Source organism: Bos javanicus, chromosome 5 (genome assembly GCF_032452875.1).
Source record: "Bos javanicus breed banteng chromosome 5, ARS-OSU_banteng_1.0, whole genome shotgun sequence".
Taxonomy (NCBI): Eukaryota; Metazoa; Chordata; class Mammalia; order Artiodactyla; family Bovidae; genus Bos; species Bos javanicus.
The window spans coordinates 31000173-31019886 of NC_083872.1; the positions used below are offsets into that span (position 1 = coordinate 31000173).

At 41.2% G+C, this 19714-nt stretch overlaps 1 protein-coding gene and 2 non-coding genes across 3 annotated transcripts in view; 1 reads left to right on the forward strand and 2 right to left on the reverse strand.

Moving 5' to 3' along the window:
- SPATS2 (spermatogenesis associated serine rich 2) overlaps positions 1-9981 on the reverse strand; it is a 153241-nt gene extending 143260 nt beyond the window's left edge. The window contains exon 1 of the mRNA XM_061416219.1: positions 9748-9981. The gene's annotated coding sequence lies outside the window, so the exon portion shown is untranslated. The remainder of the gene's footprint in view (positions 1-9747) is intronic.
- Positions 5443-5515, reverse strand: TRNAG-CCC (transfer RNA glycine (anticodon CCC)). Its single transcript has one exon. It is a non-coding gene; the product is annotated as a tRNA-Gly (tRNA).
- Positions 9982-19392: 9411 nt separating the features above from the next.
- TRNAG-CCC (transfer RNA glycine (anticodon CCC)) lies at positions 19393-19466 on the forward strand. The gene has a single exon. It is a non-coding gene; the product is annotated as a tRNA-Gly (tRNA).
- The last annotated feature ends 248 nt before the right edge of the window (positions 19467-19714 follow it).

Genomic DNA, 19714 nt, shown 5'->3' on the forward strand with positions numbered 1-19714 from the left:
TCCTAAGGCTCACTTGACTTCACACTCCAGGATGTCTGGCTCTGGGTGAGTGACCACATCATCATGGTTATCCAGACCATTAAGATCTTTTTTGCATATTCTTCTGTATATTCTTGCCATGTCTTCTTAACCTTTCCTGCTTCTGCCAGGTCCTTGCTATTTATTTTGCTCATCTTTGCATGAAATGTTCCCTTGGTATCTCCAATTTTCTTGAAGAGATCTCTAGTCTTTCCCATTCTATTGTTTTCCTCTATTTATATGCATGGTTCCCTTAAGAAGGCTTTCTTCTCTCTCTTTGCTATTCTCTGGAACTCTGTACTCAGGTGGGTATATCTTTCCCTTTCTCCTTTGCCTTTAGCTTCTCTTCTTTTCTCAGCTATTTGTAAGCCCCTCTCAGACAACCACTTTGCTTTCTTGTATTTCTTTCTCTTGAGGATAGTTTTGGTCAGCACTTCCTGTACAATGTTACAAACTCCCATCCATAGTTCTTCAGGCACTCTGTCTACCAGATCTAATCCCTTGAGTCAATTCATCACCTCCACTGTATAATCATAAGGGATTTGATTTAGTTCATACCTGAATGGTCTGCAGTCCAGGAGTAGCAGAGTTGGACACAACTGAGTGAGTGAACAACAACAACAATACCTGAACGGTCTAATGGTTTTCCCTACTTTCTTCAATTTAAACCTGAATTTTGCAAAAGGAGTTGATGATCTGAGCCACAATCAGCTTCAGCTCTTGTTTTTGCTGACTACATAGAGCTTCTCCATCTTTGGCTGCAAAGGATATATCAATCTGATTTCAGTACTGACCATCTGGTGATGCCATGCATAGAGTCATCTCTAGTGTTGTTGGAAGAGTGTGTTTGCTATGACCAATGTATTCTCTTGACAAAACTATAAGCCTTTTCCCTGCTTCATTTTGTATTCCAAGGCCAAACTTCCCTGTTACTCCAAGTATCTCCTGACTTCCTACTTTTGCATTCCAATCCCTAATGATGAAAACAACATAATTTTTTGGTCTGGTAGGTCATCACAGAACCATTTAACTTCAGCTTCTTCAGCATCAGTGGTTGGGGCACAGATTTGGATTACTGTGAGGCTGAATGGTTTGCCTTGGAAATGAACCGAGATAACTTTGTCATTTCTGAGATTGCATCCAAGTACTGCATTTAGGATTCTTTTGTTGTTTATGAAGTTCTTACGAATAAACTAAACATTAAAGAAACACTGATTTCTGCCAAAGATACACTGATTTTATGCATATGTCTTCCTAATTTCTTGATTTGGGGGCATCGATCCAAAGTAAATTATCAATACTACCACAGTCTAACTTTTATTGACAGCAAATGATAGTTTTTTTTTTTTTTGCCTGCCACTCCTATTTGGAAAAGCTATGCAACATTTCCCTCCAACTCAGGTCACATGTACCAAAAATAATTATAATATTAAGTGCCTACTATCTGCACTCACTGATCTAAGTGTTACATAACTATTATAAATCAACAGTCATAACTCAACAAAAAGACAATCTAATTTAAAACCAGGCAAAGGACTTAAATAGACATTTCTCCAAAGAAGATACACAAAAGATCAATAAGCACAAGAAAAGATATTAAACATCACCAGTCATTAGTAAGGAAATGCAAATAAAATCCACAATACCATTTCATACCTACAAAGATGGCTATAATCAAAGAAAAAAAGGAAAATAACAAGTATTGGCAAAGATGTGGAGAAACTGGAACCCTCACGCACTACTGGTGAGAATGTAAACTAGTATAGCCTCTGTGGAAAACAGTATGGCAGTTCCCTAAAAAGAAATCTACGTGATTCAGCAATTCCACCCTCAGGAATAAACCCAAAAGAATTGAAAACAGGTATTCAAACAAAAAATGGTACATGAATATTCAAAGCAGCATTACTCAAAACAGCCAAAAGGCAGAAATGAAACAACTGCCAGTCAACAGAAAAAATGGATAAACAAAATATGATATATCCATATAGTGGGATAGTATTCAGCTACAAAAATGAATGAAATACTGACACATGGTACAATATGGATGAACCTCAAAAACACTGTTACATCAAAGAAGCCACACACAAAAAATCACATATTACATGATTCCTTTTACTTGAAATATCCAGAACAAGTAAATTAGCAGAGATTGGTGGTTAACAGAGATGGTGCAGGGGATTGGAGGGAAGAGTGAGGAGAGACTGCATAATGGGTATACGGCCTCCTCTGGGGTTGATGTAACAGTTCTGGAACTATATAGAGTGATGATTGTACAACACAGTGAATTTATTAAATACCACTGAACTGTATACTTTAAAACAGTTAATTTTATGCATTGTGGACTTCATTTCAGGAAAAAAAAAAAAAATCCAATAGTCCTGACAATTCTGTGCAGATTCAGAAACACAGACAGGCTCAGAGAAATTACTTGACCAAATTCACTGAGGGAGTACTAGACAGAACAGCAGAGATTCAGAGCCAGATTTTTGCTTTTTTTTTCTTAATGTTGATAGCAAGTAGGACCTTTATAGCCCTTCTTCCCAACAATTAAAATTTTATTCCAGGGACTTTCCTGGTGGTCCAGTGGTTAAGAATCTGCCTGCCAATGCAGGGGACATGGGTTGGATCTCTGATCTGGGAAGCTTCCACACACCACGGGGCAACTAAGCCTGTGCACCACAACCACTGAAGTTCACATGCCTTAGGGCCTGTGCTCCACAACAGGAGAAGCCACTGCAACAAGAAGCACATGCATCACAATGAGGGAGTAAGCTCCACTCACTGCAACTGGAGAATAACATCACATAACAATACTGCGTAGTCTAACTTACTGCATCATCATAACATTACGGGCTGGCAGACAAATGACAAATGTCAAACAACTTTTAAAAGATCTTCAAGGAATTCCTTGGCAGTTCAGTAGACAGGACTCAGCGCTTTCACTGCTAGGGCTGGAGAACTATGGTCAGTTCAGGACCACTGCCCTGGTCAGGGAACTATGATCCTGAAAGCCATGTGGCATGGCCAAAAAATTAAAAACAAAAAAAGACCTCCATAAAATACAAGCTTTGAATAGTGAAAGAAGTGAAAATGATTACCCAACAAAGCTTTGTTTAAAGTACTGTCAACTTAACAAAGAATTAGATAGTCTTCTCAAGAAACCAAGTATGTACTGACTGGTAAGATGTAACAAAACATCAAGTTTGCATCTGAGCTAAATGGCTGACTCAGTCTTTGGTGGTTCTGTACCACAGTACCACCTTATAGGACCATTCAGGTCCTATAATGCCTTAATTTCCTGTCATTCCATCATAGTTATAAATAAGCTTCACTGTTCCCATCAAATGTGAGGAAGCCTCTAATGATGAGATCCTTATCCTGAAGGTTTGTGCAGGACATGCAGGTAGGCTATGATGACAATTTACTTTATATAAAGATATAAGAGGTTATTAACCAAAGTCGGCTGAGAGTCACTTCCACTACACACTAGTGCACATTTTTAATCAATGTAACAGTAGAAAATACCAAGAAAAGCCAGCAGTGGGCTGATCACACTGCATGTTGTAATCAGAGACTAAGTAGATAATTTAAAGTACTGCTCTACTGGGCTTTCCAGGTGGCTCAGTGGTAAAGAATTTGCCTGCTGATGCAGAAGACGGGGCTTCAATCCCTGGGTCAGGAAGATCCCCTGGAGGAGGAAATGGCAACCCACTCCAGTGTTCTTGCCTGGAAAATCCCATGGAAAGAGGGCTGGTGGGCTGCAGTACATGGAGTTGCAAACAGTTGGACACAACTCAGTGACTGAGCACACATGCATTGCTCTACTGATGGTAACCTTAAAACAGAAGCAAATCATTTGCTACTGGACAGATCACAGTACTCAAGAGAGCAAAGACTGTTGGTTTTACAAATAGGCCTTTCCAGTTCTATACAGGTCAATAAGAAGTAACATCATTAGCAGCATCTTCAAGTACAAAAGATATCTTCACTTATCTAACGTGACCCATCTATAATCCTATAATGGCTTCATCACAAACCTCCTTCTCCTCAATCCCAACACCCTTTAACCAACTCTAAAGAACACATAGACACAAACACATACTCCACAACCAGTAATCGTGTCATTTTGCTAATTAAGTAATATAAAAAAATCCTAACCAACAATCTAAGGTTGTCATTTAGGGTTTGCACTAGTAAGAATCGCTGTGTAACTCCTAACCACAAATTAGTCATAGGACAATGACTGCAGAGGCCTTAAGCTGGTGGCTATGTTCTCAGATCCTACAGAATATTTTAAGGCCTGGGGCTGCTGCAGAGTCAGTGCAGAAGATGCATGTATATTTCAGGAATCCAACACAATCAGCCACCATGGTAAATCTGAACATGAAGAGTAAATGCTGGCCTCTGGCCAATCCTTATATCCAGCAACCTAAAACGTTTGGATATTTAAAGTTAATGTCCAAAACTTTAAATCTTTTGGAGATATTTCAGAACCAACACACCACATCCACGGTAAGTGTAAACTCACTAAGATTCCGAAAGAGGCTCCCAGAAAATGGTATGTGAGCCTGAAGTCCCTTTGTAACCGAATAATCTCAAGAAGCAAGATGCAGGCATAATTAACCTCCTTGTGACAATTAGAAAAAATGAAATTGGAGGTTAGACCCATCCTAAGAGACAGTTCATTGTCAGCCTACAGCTATTTCAATCTACTATATTTGGTACTATGTGACAACTCTGTCTCTCTCAAATACATGAAGGGAGGGAGAAAAAATCGACTCAAACAGTACTTCCTGTATTACAGTTACCTTCCTGAAATATTTAAAGCATATAGTAGCACTCAAACTCTTTTCAATTAATAAAGGCTATAGAAGGTAAGCAATAACTAGCAGCTCATACATGTCCCTTGGACAGCAAGATCAAACTAGTCAATCCTAAAGGAAATCAATTCTGAATGTTCATTGGAAGGACTGATGATGAAGCTCCTATACTCTGGCCACCTGATGCGAAGAGCCAACTTACTGGAAAAGATTCTGATGCTGGGAAAGACTGAGGGCAGGAGGAGAAGCGGGGGACAGAGGATGAGATGGCATCACTGACTCAATGGACACGAGTTTGAGCAAACTCTGGGAGATGGTGAAGGACAGGGAAACCTGGTGTGCTGCAGTCCATGGGGTCACAAAGAGCTGGACACGACTGAGTGACTGAACAACAACAACATATATATAAAATATTCTGAAATGAAAAAAGTACCCTAAAATTTTCAACCAAAGGCAGCAAAGTGAACTGAAGATGATCTACACTACTGACACATTTTTCTTTTTTAATATTTATTTATGTTTTGGCTGCACCAGGTCTTACTTGCAGCACACGGGATCTTTAGTTATGGCATGTGAGCTCTTAGCTGCAGCATGTAGGATCTAGTTCCCTGACCAGGGGTTGAACCTGGGTCCCCAGCATTGGGAGTGTGGAGTCTTAGCCACTGGACCACCAGGGAAGTACCTGATTTTTCAAATATATATACAAATAACATTCTTAAGATGATCATCCACAGTTACAGGTATGACTAAAAAACCTTGTGTATAACAAATGGTCCCTTCCACACTGGATACGTTTCATACTTTAAAACAGAAACTCCTATTTTCTTCATCAACTAAAGCTCCTACAAGATTTTCAAAAGTACTTTTACTGCTAACTTGAACTCTATTTTAAGGTGCTTGCTAGATGTCTTGATACATAAATATAATTAGACAGAAGCTAAGAGAGAGCCATAAAAACTAGACAAATCATTTCCTGTGCAAGTGTCCTGCAAACTGGACAGAAAAAGTCAGTAGAGGAAACAGCAGCCCTCAAACATAAGGTCAAGTACTACCTTCAGGTGAACACACAATAAAATCACCATTTAAAAGTAAACAAAAATAAATAAATAAATAAAAGTAAACAAACTTGGGCTTCCCAGGTTGCTCAGGGAAGGTAAAAAATCCACCTGCCAATGCAGGAAGTACGGTTCTACCCCTAGTCAGGGACAATCCCACATGCCTCAGGGAAAACAAAGCCCGACGGCCACAACTACTGAGCCTGTGATCTTAAGCTCAGGAGCCACAAATACTGAGCCCAGGTGCTACATCAACTGAAGTTCACATGTCTAGAGCCCGTGTTCTGCAACAAAAGCCACTGCAATGAGAAGCCCGAGCACTGCAGCTAGAGTGTAGCCCCTGATCCTTGCAACTAGAGAAAAGCCCATGCAGCAACAAAGACCCTGCACCACCAAAAAATAAATAAGTAAAATTATATATAAAAAAGTAACCAAACTGCCACAAAAACTTAAACATAGGATTATCATATGAACAGATATTGAACAGGTATTTGTACACTAATGTTCACAGCAGCGTTACTCACAATGGCCAAAAAGTGGAAACAACCTGTGTCCATTTATAGATGAATGGATAAAGGGAATGTGGTATATGCATACGATGGAATATTACTCAGCTCTAAAAAGGAATGAATTTCTGACAAGGTTAAAACACTGATGAACCTTGAAGACAATGTGCTAAGTGAAATAAGCCAGACACAAATGGACAAATACTATATAATTCCACTTATGTGAGGTACCTAGAATAATCATATTCCTAGAGACAGAAAAGTGCAATAGTGATTGCCAGAAGCTGGGGAAAAAGAAGAATGAAGAGTCATTCTTTAACAGGAATTTTGGTTTGGGACGATAAGAATGTTCTGGAGTTGAATGGTGGTGATGGTTTCACAGCAGTATGAATGGATTTAATGCCACTGAACTGTACACTTGAAAAAGTGGTTTAAATGATGTTACGTATATCTTATTACAATTTTTTTAAGTAACCAAGCAAGAATGATGATCAAATTTTGAGGCAAAAACATCAAGAAAAAGTGCTAAGAGTCTGCAACAGGCATGCTTCACTGTCATCCTCCGAGCCTAGATAACCTGCCTGAAAGTCAAGACCTCAGAACAGGAAGGATGGACATGGCATTTTCATATACTACAGATTTATATATCAGTATCATATCACTGGCATATGATAGAAAGATATATTAGAAGGTGAACTATATTCTATAGGAGGACATTTGCTAAATAATGAATGGGCTCCCCTTTCCAATATTTAAATCAGAAAAATATAAGCTTTACCTTCCAGTCTCCAATGTAAGCAGCAAGACAATCAGTTTTACTTCTAACAAAGCAGCATAGTGGATCCTAAAGAGTGACTTTAATTTTCCAGTCTTAATATGGTGTCTCTACAATGGAAACTGCAAGTAGCAATATAACAATAAAAATATAAACTTCTTTCACCACCATTACAAAGTTACTTAACCTTTTCCAAGCCTCATCTGAAAGATGAGGATGCTTACCTTATAGGATTATTTGAAGACCTAATAAAGTAACATATATAAAACACACTGAGGTCAGGCAGTCCCTAGAATACCTAACTGCTCAACAAATAAAAATTCCCTCACCTCCTGCAATTCACTAGTATCTGTAGCCTTTCCTGCTCCTGGATCAGCCGCCACAGGCTATGCTGATGTTTCGGCCATTAACCTCTGGCTCCTCCCTCAGGCCCCAGCTGTGTCTCTCGGTTCTAGAAGTTTTACTCCTGGTTTCTAAGAGGATCCTGTCTGTATTTAGAGATAATGCCAGTACCAACTGTGGACTCAACAGGTGCTTGGAGGGCACTTGAGCATTCAGCAGTTTTTGATTGTTTTCCAGAGTTAATTGGTTTTGGCTCCACAACTGGCTGTCTTGACTTCCACAAGGAAGAGTGCCACGTATGCAGAGTACTTCAGCAGTACACTAGACTAAACGGAAAATTAAGTGTGCTCACAGGACAAATCCTTAGCAAGAGGATGTTTTTGCCCATTATCTGGACCCCAGAAGATCTGTTAAATCACAGGGGCAATAAACCTTCAATAAACTCTGCAGATGTAGCCCATCAACCCAATCTTTGTCTAGATCACTGTACCAGACCAGGTTTCAACCAATTCATGCTGTTCATACTACAACCAAGATCAGGAGGAAAAAGCAGGTAGAACAACATGGAACACTTAAAGGAGTGTCCAAACAGAATGGGTATGAATTCAGTTTACTACTAGTTTTGTGACCTTATTAAATAGTTACTTAATCTCTGAATTTATAAAACAGGATATGATTATGAGGATTAAATGAGATGATACGTGGAAAGCAATCTTAGCACTTCATTATCACTAATAAGGAAACTGCACTCATTTCTTGCTTTGTTCAGTTTTTATAACAGAAGAAAAGTCACAGTTTAGATCATTCTTTTTGGACCTTTATAAAATAGCCTAATGCTACTATCTGAGGCCAAGCTGAGAAATATAAACTGAAAAATTTCCAGAAATCTTAGATGAGTCAGCAAAACTTAATGCCTCAAAATAAAAGGCTTAATATGTCCATATTAATATGTCATAAATATGTTTATTTATGAGCACATAATGGTAATTACAATTTCAAAATCAGCAATCTTGTATCTAGCATCATCCAAAATTTGGTCTGGAAATCCAAGTATCAAGGAAATGCAAAGATCATACATAACTGCCGAAATACTTCCCCACAATATTTTCAAATCACCTGAATTCAAACTGGAAGGTACAAAATAGCTTGATAATTCGAAATCAGCATCAGGAATTCCTGGTGACAAAACCAAACTCTCTCCCATAATCATAAAACCACTAGCAGACGGTACATGATCATTTCTCAGTGAGAAACTGTAATTCTAACAAAGTACAGATAACTCAGATTTTATCAAGGCTGTTCATCTTTCGATGAACAAATTCTTGGTTCTCCTCCAAACACCCTAAACTCTGCATTATCAATAACCAAACTCAAAGCAAGATGCCTGTTTCTAGTGACCTGTCCTCTCCTGCTTCATAAACCGCAGGTAAATTACATACCTGTAATTTAGGGAAGGGAAATAAACATTACAGGCATGTTTTATCAATGAAATGAACTATAAATGATAACCAAATTATTAAAAGAGCAGCCTGTACTCCTTAGCAGAGGGACATGCCAGAGAAAAATCCACCTTCTAAAAGAACCCAGTCATCCTGGATGAATTAGGAGAAAAATGCCACTCCAGTCCACCTAACCTATACTCTCTAACTGGACTTATTCTTCTGCTTTAATTCAAACCCAAACCACATCTATTTTATGTGTCTGCCCCTCTTGGCTATATTTTCCGTCCCGTTTCCCGCTCCCCACCCCACCCCAATTCCAAGAATGCCCTCCTCTCTCTCATTTTCAAATCCCACTTTGCCCCCCAAATCCTAAGGACCTCGGAGACCCACGTAGATGACCTTACGCATTTGCGATGAATTTCCAGTTCATTGTACTTCTCACACCAAATGATCGATTCTTTCATTTCTTTCGACCTCTCGTTGTTTCTTAAAACCCAGTACCCCACACACGCTCACATCAGAGTCTCCCCCTCACTCCATTGTTTCCCCGGCCTATGCCTCTGGAAACCCCTCAACTCGGAACCGTGTGCTTCGGACCGCCTCACTGACCCCAGAAACCTTTCACCATCTGGGCACTCTAGGTCTCAAAGGGTTCACGTCCCCTACTCTCGGTACCCCCACCCCCAACAACTGCTCCCTCCCCGTGTGCCTTCCCTCAAGCCCGCTCTCTGCACCTCCGTGCCCCGCTTCATCCCTCCTCCACTCCTCCACCAGCACCCAGAGCCTCACCTATCCCGGGCCCCCGCAGTCGCCGCGTTCCCAGTTCCGGCTCTGCGTCCCGGACGCTCTGGGGTCTGAGAAGACGAAAGGAGCTCCTCTGCCGCCTCCTCCTCCTCTTCTAGAGCTGCAGCCGTCGCGCTCCTCCCCCAGCTCTCCCGGAGCCGGACGCCGCCCCGCCCCCACCGCCCCTTTCTCTGCTTCCCTCCTCGGCCGGGCGGCGGGCTGGGAATCGCAGCCGCGGCTGGGGGCCTGAGTGCTAGCCGACCCACACCGACCTCGCCGGGGCTCGAGCTCTTCGCCCCGCCCCGCAGTCCGCTCGGGCGCGTGCGCGCCGGCTAGCCAGCGCACAGGGCGCGTGCTCGCGCCAGCGCGAACCCGGCGCGCCGAGCTCGAGGCAGTTGCAGCCAACCGGCCCGCGAGTGAGGCCCGGGCGCGAGGCGGCCCCGCGAGCCGAAGACCCGCGCGCGGAAAGGCGCGGGACGAGGGGTGGCCTCCTGTCCGTCGGGTTACAGCTCCTCCCGCTACCGGGTCCCTCGCGCCTCACACCGCCCTGTGGATCGCGCGCCCGAGTTGAGGAAGCTCGGGCGTCGCCGAGAATCGGGAAGAACGATGCAGGGAAGGGATTGGAAGAGTGGGTTGGAGAACAAACTAGATGGGAGTCGGGACGGGTGTGGGACACGAGCTCGCAGCCGCGTGCAGAATGGCGAGTCCCAGAAAGAGCCGGGCAGCGTTGGGTGGGGGGGACAGCGCGCGCTGGGAGTAGAGGGCCCGAGCTGGAACTGCCGGAAAGAGCCGAAACTCCCCCGGAGGTTGCCGAAGGCGGCCGCCTCAAGGGGCTCCGCTTGAGGGGCTTTTCTCTGGATCCCGGCCGGGACTCTTGTCTCCCAGACGGCTGTCCTTTTGGCGCTACGACTTCTCCCCGACGACTTAACACCACTTTCCATTTCACCTCCTTCCCGTCCCGAGTTTTATTCCAGAAGGCTATTTCAGAACCACCAGCTGTGGGAAACGCCCGGACGTCCGGACTTCTTTGCCGCTCAGCCTCCTGGGAATCCGTAGAGGCTGCTGTGGGGTGGTGGCGGGAGGATGCGTGTCCCTGGCCTGGTGCAAGATAGCTTTGGGAGCAAGTTGAGGGTTCGCTGCCACGTTCACCAGATACACCAAGTCCATTTCTGTGTCGGTTTTCTGGTCTACTCGGTTGTCTGCATCCCTCTACACGGCTGTGGTCAGTCACATTGCCCGTCGAATCTGTTAAACACTCTTATTCGAGGTTAGATTCCCAAGCACCCCAGGGCCAGAACCATCTCTTAATATTTGTGCACCTTTCTAGCCAGTTTCCTCCATGAATGAAGCACTCACCCCACTGCCAACTGGTCAGGAGTAGCTAGAGGGTGAGCATTGAATCAGCATTGAAAAGGTTAATCAGAGTCTGTCCCCATGTTCTCTTTTGAGGGCCAAGTATAAGGGGCTCTAGCCAGGCACCAACCACAAGCCAGAGAGTGTATATGGGAGTGTATAGACACCACAGGCATAATGTAATTTTGGTCCCCACAGGTTTGTTGTTGGAGTGGCAGTACAGGTAGATCTCTACAAAGTCATCTATCTGGTCCTTTGGTTTTTAATTTTGGATGGAGTGGAAGGGCCAAAAATCCTCTAGAGCCCACTGACCCTTGATTAATAGTGTCTAAGCTAATCCAACCACATCATTTACAGATCTAGAGAAACAGATTAGGTCATCCAACTAGTTAGGGCACTACACAACGTGTTGCTTACTACTGCATCTACTTTCAAAGATTCAAATAGAAGCAGACCATCCAAATATCTGCTCTCTTTTCACTGACCACCCAATGAGTAGGAGACATTGTTCTAGGGGTGGGCCACTTACACAGAATAAAACTAGATCACTATCCTCAAGTAGAGTATCCAGTTGTAATGGAGGATGAAAGCTATTAAATAACTATAACCTGATGGTAAGTGCTAAAACAGAAAAGTGCAAAGTAGGAACAAAGAGGAATGTGTGAGTAATTCTTCCACAATTCTGCCTTCCCATACAGTGTAGGAATGGGATGATATCAGTTCAGTTCAGCTCAGTCGCTCAGTCGTGTCCGAGTCTTTGCAACCCCATGAATCGCAGCACACCAGGCCTCCCTGTCCATCACCAACTCCCAGAGTTCACTGAGACTCACGTCCATCGAGTCAGTGATGCCATCCAGCCATCTCATCCTCTGTCATCCCCTTCTCCTCCTGCCCCCAATCCCTCCCAGCATCAGAGACTTTTCCAATGAGTCAACTCTTCATATAACCCTGGTTAATAGGAAACTTCATACTAAAGAATGAGACCTAAACCAATAGGATCCAAGATCTTATTCTATGACTGATTTCACCAACCAAAAGTCATTTGGGTAACACCTTTGTTACAGGGCCTGATGCTGCTGCAAAATATAATTTCTTCCTTGGGAGAAAAATTAAATCATCACTTGGAAACCATAGTCTGTTAGGAGAGACATGATGCCTTTCCTAAAAGAACCTGTGGTCTAATGCAAGAGAGTTTTTATATGTGGATATCCCACTTAGAAGGGGGGTGGATAGAGGAGCATGCCTAGGCCAGATCTATGAGAGCTGTCAAAACATCACTGGACACTGAATGAGATGGAATCATATCTCCTCTAAGCGAGAGTGCTGAGTGTGTTTGAAAGGAATAGTTTGCCAAGTCCCTGGGGTGACAGGAGGTGTAGGCTCTTCACAAGGATTTAACTCAAAAACTAACGGCTCTCCCAGACGTGTGGGTCACGTAGAGCATTGTTTTACTGAGTGGAATTTGCAAGAGGGGTACTGAAACTCATGGCCCATCTTTTTCCATGCAGCACTCAACCTCTCTCAAAGGATACTGAACAAATGCTTCAAAAATACCTTTTACCTGGGCTATAAAGATTAATTTTATCATTGTTCTTTATACCACATATACAGTTTTCACTTTATATGGTACACAATTAAGTGATCATTGCCTGCTTTAAAACAGTGGCAAATTGTTTAAAATCTACTAATTATATTGGAAGAAAGGAAATCCTGTAATAAATTCAATATATAATACTGTGACCTACTCTGAAGAAACCACAAAAACAACCAAATTTTTAAAATGATTAGAATAACTGCTAAGGATTACAACAGAAGACTATTTAGAAAAAACATCCATATATCTTAGTTCAGCCTTAAGGGAAATGATTTATCCCAGGTTACCTAATGACTGAGGCAAATTAGAACTAAAGATAAACCATGATGCAATCGTCACCTTGGCAGATATATGCTGCAAAAATTAACATGACCTAATTTAATATATTTTCCAATAGACCCTTGTGATTAGAAATTTTAGCATGTTTTTCTTTGAGTCAATATTCTATATCCGAAGTGACTGTCAGATTCCATGTTTTTATTAGGGGGGAAAAAGAGGTTAAAGTCTCTGATGACTAAAGCTGATGCCACAAACCACAACAAGCATGAAGACCAGCAGAGAATATCTCATCAGGGTGTACTTTTCCCTTTGCTTGGACTACCTCTGATCCCTAAGAATATTCATGTTGGTAGCCCACACTGTGTGTCTTAGAAACGTAGTTTTGTGCATGCTGAATAGATGTTATCTAAAAAAACTATTCCAGGTCCAAATGAGTTTGGGAAAGGCTTGGTAAAATCAAAATAAATTGGTTTATTGTAAAGCAACTATACTCCAATAAAAATTAATTTTGAAAAATTCAAAATAAATTAGTTTCCTTCCAGGAGCATTTAATATGGTAATGTGTTTTTTTAATATTGAAGGGAATGCAGTATATAGTATGCAGCTTTCCCCCAAGGAAACTTTTTTTACCCAGGAGACTTCTGTGTAGGATTAATGTTTCTTTGAACATCCACTCTATAAGATTCTACTAGAAGGATTTGATTAGGTTGGAATTTCCTGTTTTATATATAACAAAACTGAGGTTCAAAGACATGGGTAACATACCAAAATTCAATTGTGTATCAGATGTTTAGAGCCTTAAATTATCAAAGGTTGAATCCTTATATCACAAAATTAGTGACAATGTCAGAACCAAAACTCAGATTTGAAACAGTTGCAGGTTCATTAAAAATTTGAAATTGATCTCTAGTGAATTTGTTTCTATATAAGAAAAATATAACTAATACTGCTTTACTGTAAGTTCATTCATGGAATTTTAGCATGTTCTTTCATCTATACAGTCTGTCACCATTTTTTAAAAAGTGATAATGCCACCCTCTGTAAAATGTTTTAGAGTTTATAAAGTGCCCTCAACACATCTTATCCGAATGTCTCAACATCCCTGTGAGGCAAGCATCACTGTCCTCATTTAACAAACAAGGACATCAAGCCTCAATTGTTAAATAGCAGGGGTTTGTTTGTAGGAGAGGAAGGTCTATTGCAGCGCCAAGCAAAACGAATGGGTGGCTCATGCTCAAAAAAACCCAAACTCCCTTAAACAGAAATTTAGCATATTTAGTAAAGGTCCTGTTACTTGCATTGAGGGAAGATAGTCCTTCTGTCCTTCAAGCTAGGCTTCTGCAGTGTGTGAACCAAGGACTTCCAGATGTACAGGCTGTGTTTAGAAGAGGCAGAGGCATCAGACATCAAATTGCCAACATTTGCTGGATCAGAGAGAACACAAGGGAATTCCAGAAAAACATCTACATCTACATTGATTACACTAAAGCCTTTGACTATGTGGATCACAACCAACTGTGGAAAATTCTTAAAGAGATAAGAATACCAGACCATGTTAACTGTCTCCTGAGAAACCTGTATGAGGGTCTAGAAGCAACAGAACTGGACATGGAACAATGGACTGGTTGAAAATTTTGGGGAAAGGAGTACAACAAGACTGTATATTGTCACCCTACTTATTTAACTTATATACAGAGTACATCATGCAAAATGCTAGGCTGAATAAATCACAAGCTGGAATCAAGATTTCCAAGAGAAATATCAACAACCTCAGATATGCATATGATACCACTCTAATGGCAGAAAATGAAGAGAAACTAAAGAGCCTTTTGATGGGTGTGAATGAGGAGAGTGAAGCCAGTTTTAAGCTGGCTTAAAACTCAACATTCAAAAAACTAAGATCATGACATCCAGTCCCATCACCTCATGGCAAATAGATGGGCAAAAAGTGAAAGCAGTGACTGATTTTAATTTCTTGGGTTCCAAAATCACTGCAGATAGTGACTGCAGATGGTGACCACAGCCATGAAATTACAAGATGCTTGCTCCTTGGAAGGAATGCTATGACAAACCTAGACAGTGTATTAAAAAGCAGAGACATCACTTTGCCAACAAAGTCCCATATAGTCAAAGCTATGATTTTTCGAGTAGTTATGTATGGATGTGAGAGTTGGACCATAAAGAAGGAGGAGTGCCGAAGAATAGATGCTTTCAAATTGTAGTGCTGGACAAGTCGCTTGAAAGTCCCCTGGACTGCAAGGAGATCAAACCAGTCAATCCTAAAGGAAATCAACCCTGAATATTCATTGGAAGGACTGATGCTAATGCTCCAATACTTTGGCCACCCAATGCGAACAGCTGATTCATTGGAAAAGACCCTGATGCTAGGAAAGATTGAAGGTAAAAGGAGAAGGGGTTGGCAGAGGATGAGATGGTTAGATAGCATCAGCAACTCAATGGACATGTATCTGAGCAAACTTCAGGAGACAGTAAAGGACAGGGGAGTCTGGCATGCTGCAGTCCATGGGGTCACAAAGAGTTGGGCACGACCTAGCGACTGAACAACAGTCCTTCAGTACAGTCAAAGAGACCAGACTCAAAAACATGAGATACAGAATGATTATATGGCAACATGTAAGAAAATGCTTGATAGAACAGTACAAAGTGGACACGAATTCTGAAGGAATTCAAAGAGGAAAGATTACTGGAGATGGACCTAATCAGTGAAGGCATCATTTAGAGATAGACCTTAAGCTGGATCATAAAAGAAGTATAAAGATTTGGATTAGCAGAGGAGAAAAAGAATTACAGAAGACTGACATCAGCAAAGACATGAACATGAGAACAAGAAACACACTGATGGCAAAGAATTAGAGTTTGAAGGGAGATGGGTCTGAAGTGATCAGTCTCTTGGCTGTACAAAAAAAAGTCGACTGCTAAGAGTTCCCAGTCACACAATATAAAATGAGCAAGTGCTTTCAACTCAAATTACATAGAAAAGCAGTAAATACACTCTTTATTGTGGACCCCAGGAATGAAAGGGAAGATAGCAAGAGAAGCCAATGGACTTCTCTGGTAGTCCACTGGTTAAGAACCCACCTGCCAGGGACACAGGCTTGTCCCTGGTCCGGGAAGATTTCACATGCTGCAAGGCAATTAAGCCTGTGCACCACAACTACTGAGCCTGCACTCTAGAGCCTGTGCTCCACAAGAGAAGCAACTGCAGTGAGAAGCCCTCACACCCCAACCAGAAAGTAGCCCCACCCCCACCATCCGCAACTTCAGAAAGCCTGTGTGTAGCAACACAGACCAAGCACGACCGAAAATAAATAAATAAATAAATTTTAATCTTTTTTTTAAAAAGAGAAGCCAAGTTCAAACTGGTAATTATAGGTAGGAAGGAGAAGCGGGGGAGTAACATGAGCCTCAGTGGCCCTCAGATCTGTGACCGGGAAATATATGAATAGACGACACCTAGATTTCCTCTATACGCTTCCCATTCCTTTCCTGACAGTAATTCATTTGAAAGGTGCCTGACCTATTGAGGGTCAGAAAAATGTCCCTTTGAGTGATGCTTGCAAAGCCAGGCTCTCATGCTAAGTTAGTCACTGCCCAGCAGAGGATGTTCCCTGCAACGCTTCTTATCCCAAAATGGAATTAAGGTCTGGCACAGAATGGGTTTTAAAATCATTCCCTTCCAACTCTTCCCACAAAGGGCACTGCTCTATTCTGTTGAAACTTATCAGTGAAGTTTAAATCTAGGAAATCCAAGGTCTTGCTGAAAATTATTAATATAATAGTTTGCAAGTAGCAGATGGAGGAAAGGTGGAGAAAAAGAGAATTGGGAAGAAAGGAAAATGAAGAAAGCAATAAATTATTGAAATATAACCTCATTTAGCGGGAATCCTATGTAAATTTTCTGCATTTGTTGTTAGAACCCACCTGAGCTAAACAAACAAAACCCATTAACTGAATGAGTTTCAATCCCTTGCCACTAAGAGGAAGAGATGGCAAGGAATATGAAGAGAAGCCAAAAAATCAGCTTCTTGGGGTATGAACTTCAAAAACCAAAGCAGGGACATGAAATTTGTGTTCAAGCAAAGCTCTGAGATTACCCCCAGAGTTTCTCAAAAGATCAAATGACATCTACAAAACATATTTAATTTGAAGTTCAGTTTCTCTAACCTTCCCAACAAAGGGAGGGGACTGAACTCTGGTAATGAACCGACTAAGGAGGTACTTAGTTGCAGATGGTGACTGCAGCCATGAAATTAAAAGACACTTGCTCCTTGGAAGAAAAGCTATAACCAACCTAGACAACATATTAAAAAGTAGAGACATTACTTTGCCAACAAAGGTCTATCTAGTCAAAGCTATGGTTTTTCCAGTAGTCCTGTATGGATGTGAGAGTTGGACTACAAAGAAAGCTGAAGGCTGAAGAATTGATGCTTTTGAACTGTGGTGTTGGAGAAGACTCTTGCGAGTCCCTTGGATTGCAAGGAGATCCAACCAGTCCATCCTAAAGGAAATCAGTCCTGAATATTCATTGGAAGGACTGATGCTGAAGCTGAAACTCCAATACTTTGGCCACCTCATTGGAAAAGACCCTGATGCTGGGAAAGACTGAAGGCAGGAGGAGAAGGGGACGACAGAGGATGAGATGGTTGGATGGCATCACTGACTTGATGGACGTGAGTTTGAGTAAGTTCCGGGAGTTGGTAAAGGACAGGGAAGCCTGGTGTGCTTCAGTCCATGGAGTCGCAAAGAGTTGGACAAAACTGAGCAACTGAACTGAACTGAACTGAAGGAGGTACCACCACTAGATCCTAAAAAAAAAAAAAAGTGAAGGGACATAATTTACCCTGTGACAGCCTTAAGGCGCCATCTGCAGTTCTCATCGAATACTGCAATAAACCCAGACCTGCTGGCTTGTTAGGGCCACACACTCACTGTTAGAGAAAAAAAGAAAACAAAGAAATACTAAATTCCAGCCAGGGAGTCCTCAAAAGCCTCCTAAGTCCCAGAGTAGATGAAAACTCAGCTTGAAGACACAGTGCCTAGGAAAAGTCCTAAGGGCCTTAGCTGGCTATAAGCTCCATGAGAAACCACCCCCTCCAAAAAAGCTAATAAATTCTTAGACTGCTTGATATAAAGGATGATATATTGTCCAGACCTTGAGAACTTAATAGCTCCACAGTACCTTGTTCTGTCTGAACACATCTGAGAATTGCATTTAGTTCTGGGCACCACAATTTAAGAGCAATATTGACAACAGTCATAAAAATGTTCATACCCTTTGACCCAGTAATCCCACCCATGGGAATTTATTCTGAAATAATTCAAAAGAATAGATGAATTAGAAACATGAAAATATTGATGCAGCATTCTTTATAACAACAAATATGTATCAGCAAATATATATATATATATCTTAAATGTCTCCCAAGAAGGGAATATTACATAGCATTAAAGTATAATTATGCTGTTTGAAAAAAAGTAAAAATATAGAATAATAATAATGCATGCTGCAACATGGATGAATCCTGAAAATAGTATACTAAGTGAAATAAGCCAGACACAAAAGGAAACATTGTATGATTCTATTTGCTTAAAAGGTCCAGAATAGGCAAACCTATAGAGACAGAAAGTAGATTAGTAGTTGCCAGGGTGTGGTGAGAGGAGAGAATTGTAATAGGTATGGGATTTTGTTTTAAGGTGGTTTAAAATGGTCTGGAGTCAGTGTTGATGACTTTACAACCTTATAAATATACTAAAAATCACTAAATTGTATACTTTAAAAGGGTAAATTTTATGGTATGTGAATTATAGCTCAGTAAAAAAATATTTACATACATATGACATCTTCCTAGTAATATATATCAATGCCTATGATTTAGGGAAGGGAAAGACTATAAGATTATATCCCTGATACGATATGTACATTTATGGATGAGGACTAAAAGAGAACATGAATAAATGAAAACAGAGTTTGATACAGGTGAATTTTTGATTGGGGGGTGGCCATGATATTGTTCTTTGAGCAAGTAAATATTTTATTTTTTTTCCACGACAGTGTCCACAAGAGGGCAGAGAGATGTGAAACCAAACTATTTAACACAAGCCTCATCCAAACAGTTGGAAACCCAGAATCCAGTGTTGAAAGCAATCTTAAAGGTTATCTAAATTCAACTTCCTCACCTAACAGAGAAAAAACTGAGGCCCATAATGGTAAAGTGGCTCATTCTAAGTCAGCAGGCTGGTCATGCAAGAGGCAGAAGGAAAACCCCATCTTCTCACTTCATCCATCTCTTTCTATCAAACTACAGTGCATCCTTAAACAAGACAATGTTTAATCTAGAAAAGGAAAAATTTAGAGGGACATGAAGGGAAGGGCAAGTTCTTATCAAGAAAGAGTTTCTGGAACTTCCCTGGTGGTCTAGTGGTTAAGACTCCTCACTCCCAATGCAGGGGGCCCCAGGTTTGATCCCTGGTTGGGGAACTAGATCCCATATGCTGCAACTAAGTGTTTGCATGGTGCAACTAAGACCTGGTACAGCCAAATAAGTGAATAAATAAATATATATATATATATATTTTTTTTTTAAGGTTTCTTAAAGGCTTTTATTCTTTGTAACAAGAATTGGGAAATCTAGAAAGAAATTTCAGGGAAGCAAATTTCAGTGCAATAAAAGAACAACAAAATACCTATGGCTGATTCATGTTGATGTTTGGCAGAAAACAACACAA